Source organism: Solanum dulcamara, chromosome 10 (genome assembly GCF_947179165.1).
Source record: "Solanum dulcamara chromosome 10, daSolDulc1.2, whole genome shotgun sequence".
NCBI classification, from domain to species: domain Eukaryota; kingdom Viridiplantae; phylum Streptophyta; class Magnoliopsida; order Solanales; family Solanaceae; genus Solanum; species Solanum dulcamara.
The window spans coordinates 61,581,071-61,594,273 of NC_077246.1; the positions used below are offsets into that span (position 1 = coordinate 61,581,071).

A 13,203-nucleotide genomic window follows, 5' to 3' on the forward strand; every position below is an offset into this window, starting at 1 on the left:
TTAAGTCCTATTTGAGGGTTCATGTTAAGATATAATTATCTATAGTGATAGATTGATATTATTTATATGCAGGATCGTAAATTCTGGAGACATCCAGATGTTTTGTGTTCTTCAAGTAGGTGGTCGTCATATACTAATCATGACGTGATTGAGAAAATAAAACTTTCCTTATCTGAAAAACAGCTCGAGTTGTTTAGGAATACTTGTTTTGGTTACTTTCTTGACCTTCCAAAAGTGACCACACAACTCCAACTTATTCATTGCCTTATGAATAGGGAGTTAAAACACACACTAGATGATGTGTTTGCTGTTGAATTAAATGAGAAAATGCTATTTTTTGGGCTTAGGGAATTTGGGTTAATTACAGACTTAAATTATGTTAGTGATGGTTTCTTTATTAATGTTCCAGATTATCCTTGTCGGTTGTTGAGCAATTATTTTTCTGAACAAATCACTGTTCAAAAAAATCATCTACGCGAGTTGTTTTTATCAAAAAAATTCATAGATGATGATTCCACCGTTTCACTAGCTGTTTTGTTCTTTATTAATAATTTTTTGTTCTCATATGAGAATAATGAATACCAAATTATTAATAGAGATTTCTACCTTGTGGAAAGTGAATAATTCAATTCTTACCCGTGGGGTTTAGATGTCTACAAGAAGTTGCTTGATAATGTGAGGCACAAGCTTAATTCAACAAATCAATACTATAGATTAAGTGGATTGCCTCTTGCTCTTCAAATTTGGATTTTTGAGTGTTGTTCAAGAGTCGATGAAGATTTAGCTCTTCGAATTTCTGATTCTATTTCAAGAATTTTGAGGTGGAAAACAGTTGCTGAAAGTCCTTGGCAAAAGCATATTGAAAATGGCATCTTCATGCCTACGAAATGTAAGGTATCTTCCTGCCTTTGATGTGGCTACATAATTCCTTTGGACCTACTTGGTATGATATGGCTTAAAAAGGCAAAGATGAAGATAATTTTCCCATCCCATGTGAGATAGAAGTTTCGTATACTTGTTCTTCTTCAATGTAGCTATGTCTGAGTCGTAGCATATTTGAATAGGACTAGTGTAGGTTACTTTATTGTATTCTCATGGAAGGGGAGAGTCTCCCTCATTTATGCTTTCTTAGCCGATTTGTACTGGGAGGAGTCCTCTCATAGGTTTACTGCTTTCTAGTTATAGTTAGCCCCTTTTTTGTACCGGGGATGAGTTAGCCGACCTTAGTAGGTTAGCCGACTTATGAACCAACATAGGATCGGAGGTAAGGTTTTATGTCCCCCTCCTTGTATTTTTACTTTTGTTATTTATGTTAAGGCTTGGGGGTGTTGCTCAACCCCTGACTGTGCACGAGAGGTGGGAGCCTCGTGTAGGGTCTGTTCCCTTAAAAAAAATGTAAGGTATCTATACAAAGTTAATATAATTTATGACATATATATATATATATATATATTAGTTCAACTCAAGTTAATACATCTATTTGTTTCTGTATTTTAATTTCAGTGTGAGCATATAATGGCAAGTGAAGATGAGGTATCTAAATTGAGGCTTCCTGAACCTCGTGATTACCATTCTGAAATTTTGAAATTGGAGCCGAAAGGATCAAAGCATAGTCTAGATATGTTGACCAAGGAGGTTATAGAGTTGAGAAAAGAACTTGTACAGGTATAAGCTAAGTTGGCTTTAGGCTTTATCTTTTTCAAAACTGTTATTCTAATATTTGTGTTATATTTGATTATATACTAGAAGAATGAAAATCACAAAGCTCTTGAAGAGAAGATAGACTTACAATCTATTCAAATGAAAGAATTTGTGATGAATTCCAACAAACAATTATTGAAGAATATTTCTTTGTTGTTTGCTAAGAGAGACATCAACAGTTCTTGTACTCAAAAGGCTGGGGAATCATCTAACAAAAAGGCTGGCGAGATATTTTCGGGTGGATTAGACTTCAATGGAGGTTCGTTTCTGTTTTTAATACATCTATAACATTCTGAATCACTGCAAAGTGTGCAAGGTTTTGGCTATCGCATCAACAATAGTCAACAACAACTACTGCACTTTTTTTTTGGTTTTCCCAATTGTTTTTATTCACATATTTTTCTTGTAATATATTTTAATTACACACAACATTTTCTCCTTGTGTTGATGCATCAATACATGTGTCGAGAGGGCATGACACTCAAGTTGTAGAATCAACTCAGCATGAAAAATCTCAAGTATTTAAAGCTTCCGTTAAATTTGCTACTGTTGGGAATTCTGAAAGCAAAATTGGTAATGAAGGGTTTAATACAAATATAATACACATTTTATATACTTTCATTCAACTTTGTTTAAATTATTCATGTTATGTACAGATGAAGATGTTGCAGGAATTTCTATTGAACATGTTTTATCTGAGGTTGTTGCTAATATAAATGGTATTAGTTTTATTTTGAAAGTTCAAATAAACTTCTTTGTCTACCTGCTCCTCCCTTAATGCATTATTAAAAAAAATATTTTGTATATAGGAGAAGAGGATGTTGATCTTAATTTAGTTGAGGCGCAACCTAATAGTAGTGCAACTAACAAAGGTGAACTAGATTGTGATGCGTCTACTGATGTCGATGCGGCAAAGAGTTGTCAAAAAACTCTTCAAACGCTCGATGACTTCATGTTGTGTGTTGAAGATCTTTCCCAGATCCGTAAGACAGAAGCATCATATCTAAGAAAGAAAGCCATTGTTGAGGAAAACAAAAATAAAAAGGCAGCCACTATTGAGGAAAAAAAAAGAAAAAGAAAGCCACTATTGATGAAAATAAAAAGAAAGTGACACCGAAGAAGCGTGCAAGAAAAAAATTTCCAGGAAAGTCAATTAAATCTCCTTATATACAACATTTTGAATCTGGAGGGAATTTATGTGTAACACGTTAAATATTTGAGATAAAACATCCCTTTTCACTTGTAATCGGAGTAGATGATGAATCTGATTTGATAGATTCATTCACTTCGTGGCTTTATACGGGTACAAAAAAGAGGTAATTTATTTATGTTTGTTCTTTTATATGTCAAATTTTTTCTTTAGTTTAAATGAGTTAACTGACTGAAAATTTCATTTTTTTATGCTTTAAAGGGGAAAAAAACCATACCCAGATGCTGTTAATGTCCTCAAGCCAGCATTTGAATTAGGTGTTTGCAATGTATAAGCAAAAGAATGGTTTTTCAAATTGGCACATTCTGGTCAAGCATGGAATGATGAGGTTAGTTATGTAAACTCTAGTTGAACACCCTCATTTTTCTAAATCAACTTCTTCTCCCAATTTTTTGGACAAGCTCTAATGAGCTCACTAAATTGACACTTGCTACAGATTTGAAGTATTATTTGACACTTGACATCATTTTTAATCTTTTGCAGCATCTTGACGTCATTTTTTATTATATTAGAAAGAAGGGAAAGTATGAAACCAACAATAATGTTCGATTTACAATTACTGATTTTCTATTCAAGACAAAGATTTCTCAATCTTATTTTCAACTTTATGAAGCTCATGAAAATAAGAAGAAATTTGGAATCAAAGCTTCGGATGCTATTACTGAGTATATATGAGGACACCAATTGTTGGCAAGCACCCCATGGGACAAAGTGGATTATGTTCTCTTTCCAGTAATCATTAAAGAGGGTTATCATTGGATTTTTGTTGTGTTTGATATTGTTGATAGGTCTTTGAAGGTGTATGATTCATTTCCGATTAGGTGGGGGGTGAATTTTTGTCACGCCCCGAGAGGGTATCCTAGACATGACCGGCACTCGGGAACCATTTCTGGCTCCCAAACGAACCACATAGCCTGATCACACATCCGTTCATTCATTCAATCAGCGGAAGACTTATAATAAAGAGAATATTTGGTGGGCAAATCCCAAATCAACAATCTAACTCAAGAAAGAAAGGCCATGGGCCAACAAATCAAACTTCAATCTTTGTCATTAAAATAGTTTGACAAGAATAATTCAAGGAAAGAAAATACTCAATCGACCCATCACTATTTGGTCTATGAAGCCTCTATCACTACTATCTAATTGGTGCCAATGACATGTTCATGGCTACCTCAAATCAAAATGAAAAGGGCTAACTCGATGCAAGAATGATATAAGCGGTGTCCTCCAGATGTAGGGAAGGACTCACTAATACGCTGAGTGTGTATAGATCCTCAATGGTGCTTTTATTGACGATCTCTTAAACCTGTCTCTGCATCATGAAACGATGCAGGTCCAAATGGACGTCAGTACATAGAATGTATGAGTATGTAATATGGCAGAATGAAACGTACCTCATGAAAGAATAACGTCGGTTCAAATATCTCAAATTAGAAAGATAAGAGAGACTCAATCAAAGTATCATAAGTCTAAAGTAAGAATACATTTTAGACAAAGACCAATCATAAACCATCCAATCCAGTCTGATCATGTACGATACAATTCAATTAAATCATTCAATCCAATTCAATCATATATCATTCTATTCAACCCAATCACATATCACCTAATCCAATCCATCACACATCATCTAACCCGATCCAATCGTACACAATCCAATCACATATCATCTAATCCAATCCGATCATATACAATCAATTCAACAATCAACTCAAAGAACTCAACTCAATAAATATGCAAATTAAATCATGCAATTTTTTAAAATTCAACTCAATCATCTACAATCACAATCAAACCAATCATATCAAGCACAATCCATTCAATTGGGAGTTTCTCTAACCGACAACTATCACCATATGAGCGAGTGATAGTACAACAATCCTACGTTGTTTCCATATCCGTTCATACTTTGCCAGGGTATGAATGATCAACCAATCATGGATCCAATCCAACCAAGTCCTATCATGTCAGGATAGTAAAATGGGAAATATCCGACTTTAACGGTTCGATCCCATGGGAAGCATCCGACTTTAACGGTTCAATCCCCTCCTACGTTTGGCGACATAGTTTATTGGTTCGAGTATGGACTATACTCTTACCCAATTCGGTGTTCGATACTCCTCCCAAGACTCAATATGCTCATATCTATCAAGTGAGTAAAATATTCAAAATACTCATTTAGCCTCATTGGACTCTTTTAAATCAACTCATTTAGTTTCATTGGACTCTTTTCAAAACTCAATCAAATCTGGCCTCCTTGAACCTTCTTTCAAATAGACTCATCTCAAATCATCAAACTCTTCTCTTTAAAATTTATACAATCTCAACTCAATCTCAAAAATCGGCATTTTTAAAGTAAAAATGTTCAACTCATTTATACTCAAAATACTCATGTTCAAAACTAATTAAAAGACTTCTCAAACTCAACTCATGCTTAAACTCCTTTTTAAAATCATAGATGGAAATAATCATTCTTTAAAACTCAAAATAGCGTATAAATAGTTTATGCAAAAATGTTCACAATCATTTATTTAAAACTCCTTCTCAAGAGATCATTTATTTTCAAAATGTTCATAAGACTCCAATCAACTCAAATTATGCAAATCACATGTCACATAATCACATTAGGCTCCAATCTACTTCATCATACAACATCCTCATCAACATAGCCTCTTCATTCACATCATCGTCAAATATCATCATTCACATCATCATCAAACATCATTATTGCATCATCATCATATATCATCATTCACATCATCATCAAACATCATCATCGCATCATCATCATATATCATCATTCACATCATCATCAAACATCATCATCGCATCATCATCATATATCATCATTCACATCATCATCAAATATCTACTCCAAAATCCTTATTTAATTCTACATTCCATTTATAGAAATCAAAGTGACATTTTAGCTCTACCAATGTTTTAATTATTTTTATGCCATTCACATTCATAACTATTCCAATTCATTCTTCTCATTCCAATCAACACCTATACCCAAACCATCCATCTCAAACTCAAGACAATTATGACCAAAAAGAAATCTCATCTTGGGTTCATGTGAAGGAAACATGAATCCATACTCTCAACAAAACTCAACTCAAGAATACCATCAATACATATTAATTTATATGCAAAGGTCCATTTGTAGTCAATAATATGAAAGATAACTATTTAGTAACTCAAGTCATTAAAATCATCCATCAATTTCTAGCATATGAAAATATTCTAGGGTTTAGGAAAATTTCAAGAAAACCTTCCTAGAAGGTTCAAATCTTTCACACTCTTTATCCAACACATCTATGGGCATATGGAAGAACTCAATCCATATTTTGGGTTAGCCTTACATACCTTAGAGTAGATTTTGAAAAAACCTTGTTGTTGGGTCTTCAATGGAAAGGCTTGAATTCTTGAAGCTCTTGAAGGCACTCTTTGTTGGAGAAGGATTTGGAGAAGAAGAGAGGGAAATTCTAGGGCTTTTTAGAGAGAGAGGGAATGAAAAGAATGGTCCCAAAACATCCAAGGATAGTGTATATATAATTTGGGGAAATACCCAAATTGCCCTTTCTCCAAAAATCTGGAAAACAGGCTAAAAATGCTCCTGGTGCGATAGTGGCGCATCGCCAAGTCGAATAGGTTTAAAAACCCTGCAACCCAATAGTGATGCATCGCGCCAGGGACCAAACTATTGAGGCTATTTTGTGGTGCGATAGTGGCGCGTCGCGCCCTTACAGCGCCAAGCCTATATTTTCTGGGTTCTGGAAAATAGGCTTGAAAACCCTGCATATCTCGTAGTGGCGCGCCGCGCTAGGGACCAAACTACTGAGGCTTGTTTCTGGCGCGATAGTGGCGCATTGCGCCACTGCGGCGCCAAGCCCAGGTTTCCAACAGTTGTCACCCAGGCCTGAAATTCCTGCAGTACTAGTCCGTCTTAGGATAGTCATAACTTTTGACTCCAAACTCCAAAAATTACAATGTTGGCGGCGTTGGAAAGAAGACTCGAAGACCTTTAATTTAATAGGTCATGGGCCATCCAATTCATCCTATTTTAGGAGACATGGTCATTTAAAGTTGACCCTTATACTAATTCGTCCAAAAACTTAATCGATTGGGATTCTTTGGAATCGACTTGGTGTTAGAGATTCCTTATGACCCCTAAACACATCTAACACACTTCAAATACTTAGGAATTAATCCTAACTCATGTATATAATTACAAGTCCTTCGGTTCGAATCTACACACACGTGGAGAAATGTTCGAGTCTTTGCGAAAAAAGTTCTGGGGTGTTACAATTTTCTGACTCAAAACACTGCTGGCATGATTTCATTGATTTTACCATACTACTTGAGTGTGGTCAAATCCTATGATAAGCGTCCTGAATTGAAGGAATCACCTAAATACAATGGAAAAAATGAGTTTGAGCTCATTGAATCTAAGTTCATAACTGAAGGAATTCCTAAACAACAAGAAGATTCATTGTAAGTTTAATTGTTTATCAAATAAATACTATCTTTTGTATTGGTCTTATTAAACTCAATATTATTTTTATAATGATTTTATATTTTAAATTTTGTAGAGACTATGGAGTTTTTGTGGCTGTATTTGCGGAGTTAGTGAGCAATGGCCAGGATATTGCAAATCAACAACTAAGTGCAGATAGTCTCCGAAAGAGGTTTGGGGCTCTACTATGAGAATATTCAGTGAAGAAGCAAAAGAGTAATCTTCAAAGTGAAGACGAAAGACCACATAAATAAATAAATGTAGTTATATTAGTTAAAATGTCTATGAAAACTATGTTGTCTAAAAACAGTTTATAGCTGATGTATTAGTTAGGTTTTGAAGATTGTTTTATGCTATCTTTTTAAAGATGATTTTTATTCATGTAAAATACACTTTTAATATAGTTTTTGTTCATGTAAAATATATCTTTTTTTTTATAAAGCCAATACATAGATACGTTAATGAAAAAGTGTTTTAGTAGTGTTATCAAACTGAAACCTGCATTATGAATTAAACTTGAATGAAAAATGAATTGCATACATGTTAAATTTTATAATGCAATACATAGCTATTTTTTAAAGATGATTTTTGTTCATGTAAAATACACTTTTAATATAGTTTTTTGTTCATATAAAATATATCTTCTTCTTTTTTTATAATGCCAATACATAGCTACGTTAATGAAAAAGTGTTTCAGTAGTGTTATCAAACTGAAACCTGCATTATGAATTAAACTTGAATGAAAAATGAATTAAACTTGAATGAAAAATGAATTGCATACATATTAAAGTTTATAATGCAATACATAGCTTTCTTTCTCGCCTGTTTTCTTCTCAATTCTTTCTCATTGTTAAAATTCTCATCCGTTAAATGATAAATCTTGTTTCTTGACCATGTGAATTACGAATACGTCATGACTGCATCTCATATGTCCCTTAGTTAAGCCTACAACAGTCCTCTTAAGAACTACCTAATAGAGTTAATTTTGGTCTCAAGTTTGATATTATATCTTGCAATATTCAATTAGTTGCTGTCTAGAAAAGGATTTATCAGCATAATAATAGTATTTCTTCATGATTTTAGTAGAACTGCATCTCCCCGTGCATTTGTTGATGATTTGAACTTGTCCCATTTTTCTTTTATCAAAGCTAGTCATAGTGATGTTTTCAAATTCTTGTCATTTAGTATTATTAGAATTAATTTTAATTTTTTAGGACATGTTTGATGACACGTTAATGAAAAAGTGTTTTAGTAGTGTTATCAAACTGAAACCTGCATTATGAATTAAACTTGAATGAAAAATGAATTAAACTTGAATGAAAAATGAATTGCATACATATTAAAGTTTATAATGCAATACATAGCTATTTTTTTAAGATGATTTTTGTTCATGTAAAATACACTTTTAATATAGTTTTTTGTTCATGTAAAATATATCTTCTTCTTTTTTATAATGCCAATACATAGCTACGTTAATGAAAAAATATTTCAGTAGTGTTATCAAACTGAAACCTGCATTATGAATTAAACTTGAATGAAAAATGAATTAAACTTGAATAAAAAATGAATTGCATACATATTAAAGTTGAATTAGAAGAGAATTCGACACGGATGAAAAGTATAACTATTGAAAAAGCCTTCAGTGATCTACAGAAACACAAAATTGATATTAAACTTGAACTTAAAATGAATTACATACACACTAAAGTTGAATTAGAAGAGAATTAGACACGAATGAAAAATTTAGCTATTGAAAAAGCCTCAAGTAATCCATAGAACACAAAAATGAATTATACTTGAACTAAAAATGAATTACATACACACTAAAGTTGAATTAGAAGAGAATTAGACACGAATAAAAATTGTAGCTAATGAAAAAACCTTCAGTGATCTATAGACCACAAAAAATGAATTAAACTTGTATCTTCTCCAAGATTGTGTTAGGTCCCTCTCATATTTGATTGTCTCTGGCTACAGTGCTTCTATGGCTCCTCACAGCAGTATGTATCAAGACCGGGAGGCCTCAAATTGCAAGGCGTGCCATTGAACTTGCTGAACAGCGGTTGTCCAAGGATGGGTGACCTGAATATTATGATGGAAAACTTGTCCGATTCATAGGCAAGTGTAATATCCCCTAAAAACGTTGTATACGATGTTTCAATTTTTGCCTAAACATGATACAGTCTCTGTATTTTGGTCATAACTTTTCATAGAAATATCCAAATTGAGTGATTCAAATTTCTGAGTAACCACAAGATCATTACCTACAACTTTTATGAAGACCATATTTTAAGATTCGGAGGTTAAGTAGGTCAAATAAATTAATCTTTGTAAGGTAGGATGCTGTTACGGAAATGAGTGTTTATAGAAGAAAAATCATATCTCACTGTAGGTTTATCCAAATTGGTTGATTCTTGAACGATATGAAACTAGACTTCCATATCTACAATTCTTATGAAGACACCAAATCCTAATAAGGAATTTATCTTATTCAAACGCAGCTCCCAAAAAAGAGTATTCTGTCAAAGATAACTCATTTCACCTACCATAGAAAGATCTAGATACATTTGACATCACTCATGACATAAATTGTCCTCCATTTAACATCATCCATGACATCAATATATTCCACTAAATTTTCAGATTTTTATTTATAATTATTTTATTTATTGTTAGGTCATCTTTCCCACCTATAAATACCCACCTTATTTCCTCATTTTATTCATCAAGCTTTCTCAAGCAAATCTTCTCTCTATACACATTCTCAAATATAGTTTTAGTTCTTAGTAGTGAAGAAATACTATTCCGGTGATTCATATATTCTGGGTAGTACACAAAACGTTCCGGCAAGGAGAGAAGCTAGGACTCAAGAGTGTTCATTAAGTCTTCCGGTACCAACTAAAGCTTCGGTTTCCAGGTATGTAAGGTTTCAATGAGAGTATTCCTTCCACTCTCATGTCTAAATTATTTTGATTATATGATAAATTATATTTATTTTCTTTAAGCTTTACTCTAAGTTATGTGGTGTTTATCCATGAATTCTTCCACCCATGTAGTCCAAAAAAACTCTTTCAATTAAGTCTTTTGATTTCAAGTAATATTTTCTTATGGTAATTCTTATTTTTACTTAATAGTATGAATCATGGTTAAACTAATGATTATTGGTCTATTTTGATGCAACATAATTTTATATATATGAATTGATGGTTTACAAGTAATTCCTCTATTTATCTATTTAAAGGCTCTTGAAATTCATGGTGGGTTGTTTAAATCATGATTTTTAATTAATGGATTTCAAAGTATTTATGTATATTTATTTACATACATATTTGCAAGTTAAAGTGATTTGAACCCACCTAGTTTTACTATGTTTTTTTTTATAAAGTTTGACTTGAAAGCTTTGACTCCAAATAAATGTTTATGAAAACAATATCTATGATCAAAAAGGGAGTCTTATGAAATGAAAGAATGATGAAATGATATGAATGATGGATTCTTTATGCAATAAGGACAATTCTTGTATATTTGAATTATCAAATGTTTTAATGAGCTATTCTACCTAATATGATGTTTTAATCTCAAGTTATATGCTATGAATATTTTGAAGTATTAAACTATTCCGTGGGATTGACTTAGCACCGAATGAGGCATTGAGGTGGGATTCGATAAGGGAATCCTAGTAGCAACCCCTTGTCTCATTAACTATGTGCCAACATAGGAGCCCTTGTAGGCTTAGGCTAATGGATCCATAAATAGCCCTTAAAGTTAAAGTTAAAGAAATGAATGAAATTGACGGAGTTCTACCTGGCAAGTAGTCTCCCCGGCCAACGTAGGGGGTTATGTTGGATTCCATGTAATAGCTCGCATGGTCTTAAATGTCGGTTATGGTTAGCTTCCCACAAAAAAAAATGAATGTTTTAAAGGATATCCATATGATTTATTATGCATGTATTACATTATGTTCCATATTACATAAATGTTATAATATTTTCTCAATGTTCATGCATCCTTACATACTTAGTACATTCAAAGTACTAACGCATACTCTTTTGCCTACATGATATCACCATGTAGGGATCGGTGCTCCTCCTCGTTCTCCTCCACGTGGCTAGTTGATATTCCATTGAAGACTACTTTTGGTGAGTTCCCATGTTCCGGGAACAATACTCCTTTGTCTTTCTAGTTTATGATATGTTAAGATATTTTATTATGGCATTTCTTCTATTATGATTGAGGGTGAGCTAGGAACTTGTCTTAGCCCCATTAAATCTAATAGTTAGAGGTATTGTTGGACATATGTAAGTTGAAGATTTATTATTATTATGATTTCCGCTTGTCTATTTATCATCATTACCTATGAAAGGCTAAAAGAATGCTAAGAGGCTTGTTTGAGGTACTTTCGGGTTCCTCATTCGCCATGTCACGTCTAGGCCCTAGGCTTGGGTCGTGACAAACTTGGTATCAGAGCCCGAGGTTTTGAATGATCCTTGGAGTCCAACATACCGCGTCGAATAGGGTCTTGTTCATGGTTGTGAAGCGCGCCACAATTATGAATAAGAGACTATGAGGCGTTTAGGAAAATTTTCACTTCTTTCAAATTCATGTCGTGCCTTAGAGTGTCCTAAGCTTTCCTTTAACTAATGACCCATTTTGTGTTCTCTAGATAATGACTCGTGGAAGACCACCTCAAAGAGCAAGGGTTGACGATGAGGACCAAACTCCTCCGATTCCTAATGCCCAACATCATGAGGATGGGGTAACCCATGCCGAGTTTCGCAGTGTTATTACTTTGTTAGCTCAAGTCGTAGCTAACCAAGGGAATCTAGGTATTCCTCCTCCCCAAATGCAAAATCCAGCCTCTAGGATTCGGGATTTCCAAAGGATGAATCCGCCCGAGTTCGATGGTTCTAAACTAGATGAGGACCCTATGGAGTTCATTAATGAGGTGTATCGGATTGTGTCTATCATGGGTGTGCCACCAAATGAGAAGGCCGAACTAGTGGCCTATCAACTCAAAGGTGTGGCTCGAGTGTGGTACGAACAATGGATTGTTGAGAGGGATGAAGAAATAGGGTCGATAGGATGGGAAGAGTTCAAAGGTGCCTTCCTAGACCACTTCTTCCCATTAGAGCTAAGGGAGGCCAAAATCCAAGAGTTCATCAACCTCCGTCAAGGGAGTATGAGCGTGAGGGAGTATGCTCTCAAATTCACTAAGTTGTCAAAGTATGTTCCTTTTATGGTTTCTGACCCAAGAGCTAGGATGAGCAAGTTTATTTCCGGTGTCTCAAGCTTGGTGTCCAAGGAGTGCAAAACGGCCATGTTGATCAAGGAGATGGATATCTCTCGGTTAATGACTTACGCAGAACAAATTGAAGAAGAGAAGCTTAGAGAGAGATCAAGGGGGTTCAAAAAGGCTAGAGTGGATGGTGGAGGGTTTAACCCTCAAAGGTCCGATTATGGTAACAATGGCAAAGGTCAAGGTGGGCAACGATTTGTGGGACAAGGTTCCACCAATACTCCTACTCCAAGGTTCAACAAGGACAAGAGTGGTAAACCAATGATTCCAAGAGAGAATGTTGCTACTCAAACTTTCCCTGCTTGCAAGAAGTGTGGAAGGACTCACAAAGGGGAATGCTTAGCTGGTTCCAATGCATGCTTTAAGTGTGGCAAGCTGGGCCACCATGCTAAGGATTGTAGAGATGGTGGTGGTAGGACTCAAGGCCAAATTGCTCATGGTCAACAAGTCCAAGGAGGTGTCCAATGCACTAAC

General features: G+C 34.4%; 1 pseudogene; it reads left to right on the plus strand.

Annotated features, from left to right (window-relative positions):
• The first annotated feature begins 876 nt into the window (after window positions 1-876).
• LOC129871581 (uncharacterized) lies at window positions 877-7,687 on the plus strand (annotated as a pseudogene).
• The last annotated feature ends 5,516 nt before the right edge of the window (window positions 7,688-13,203 follow it).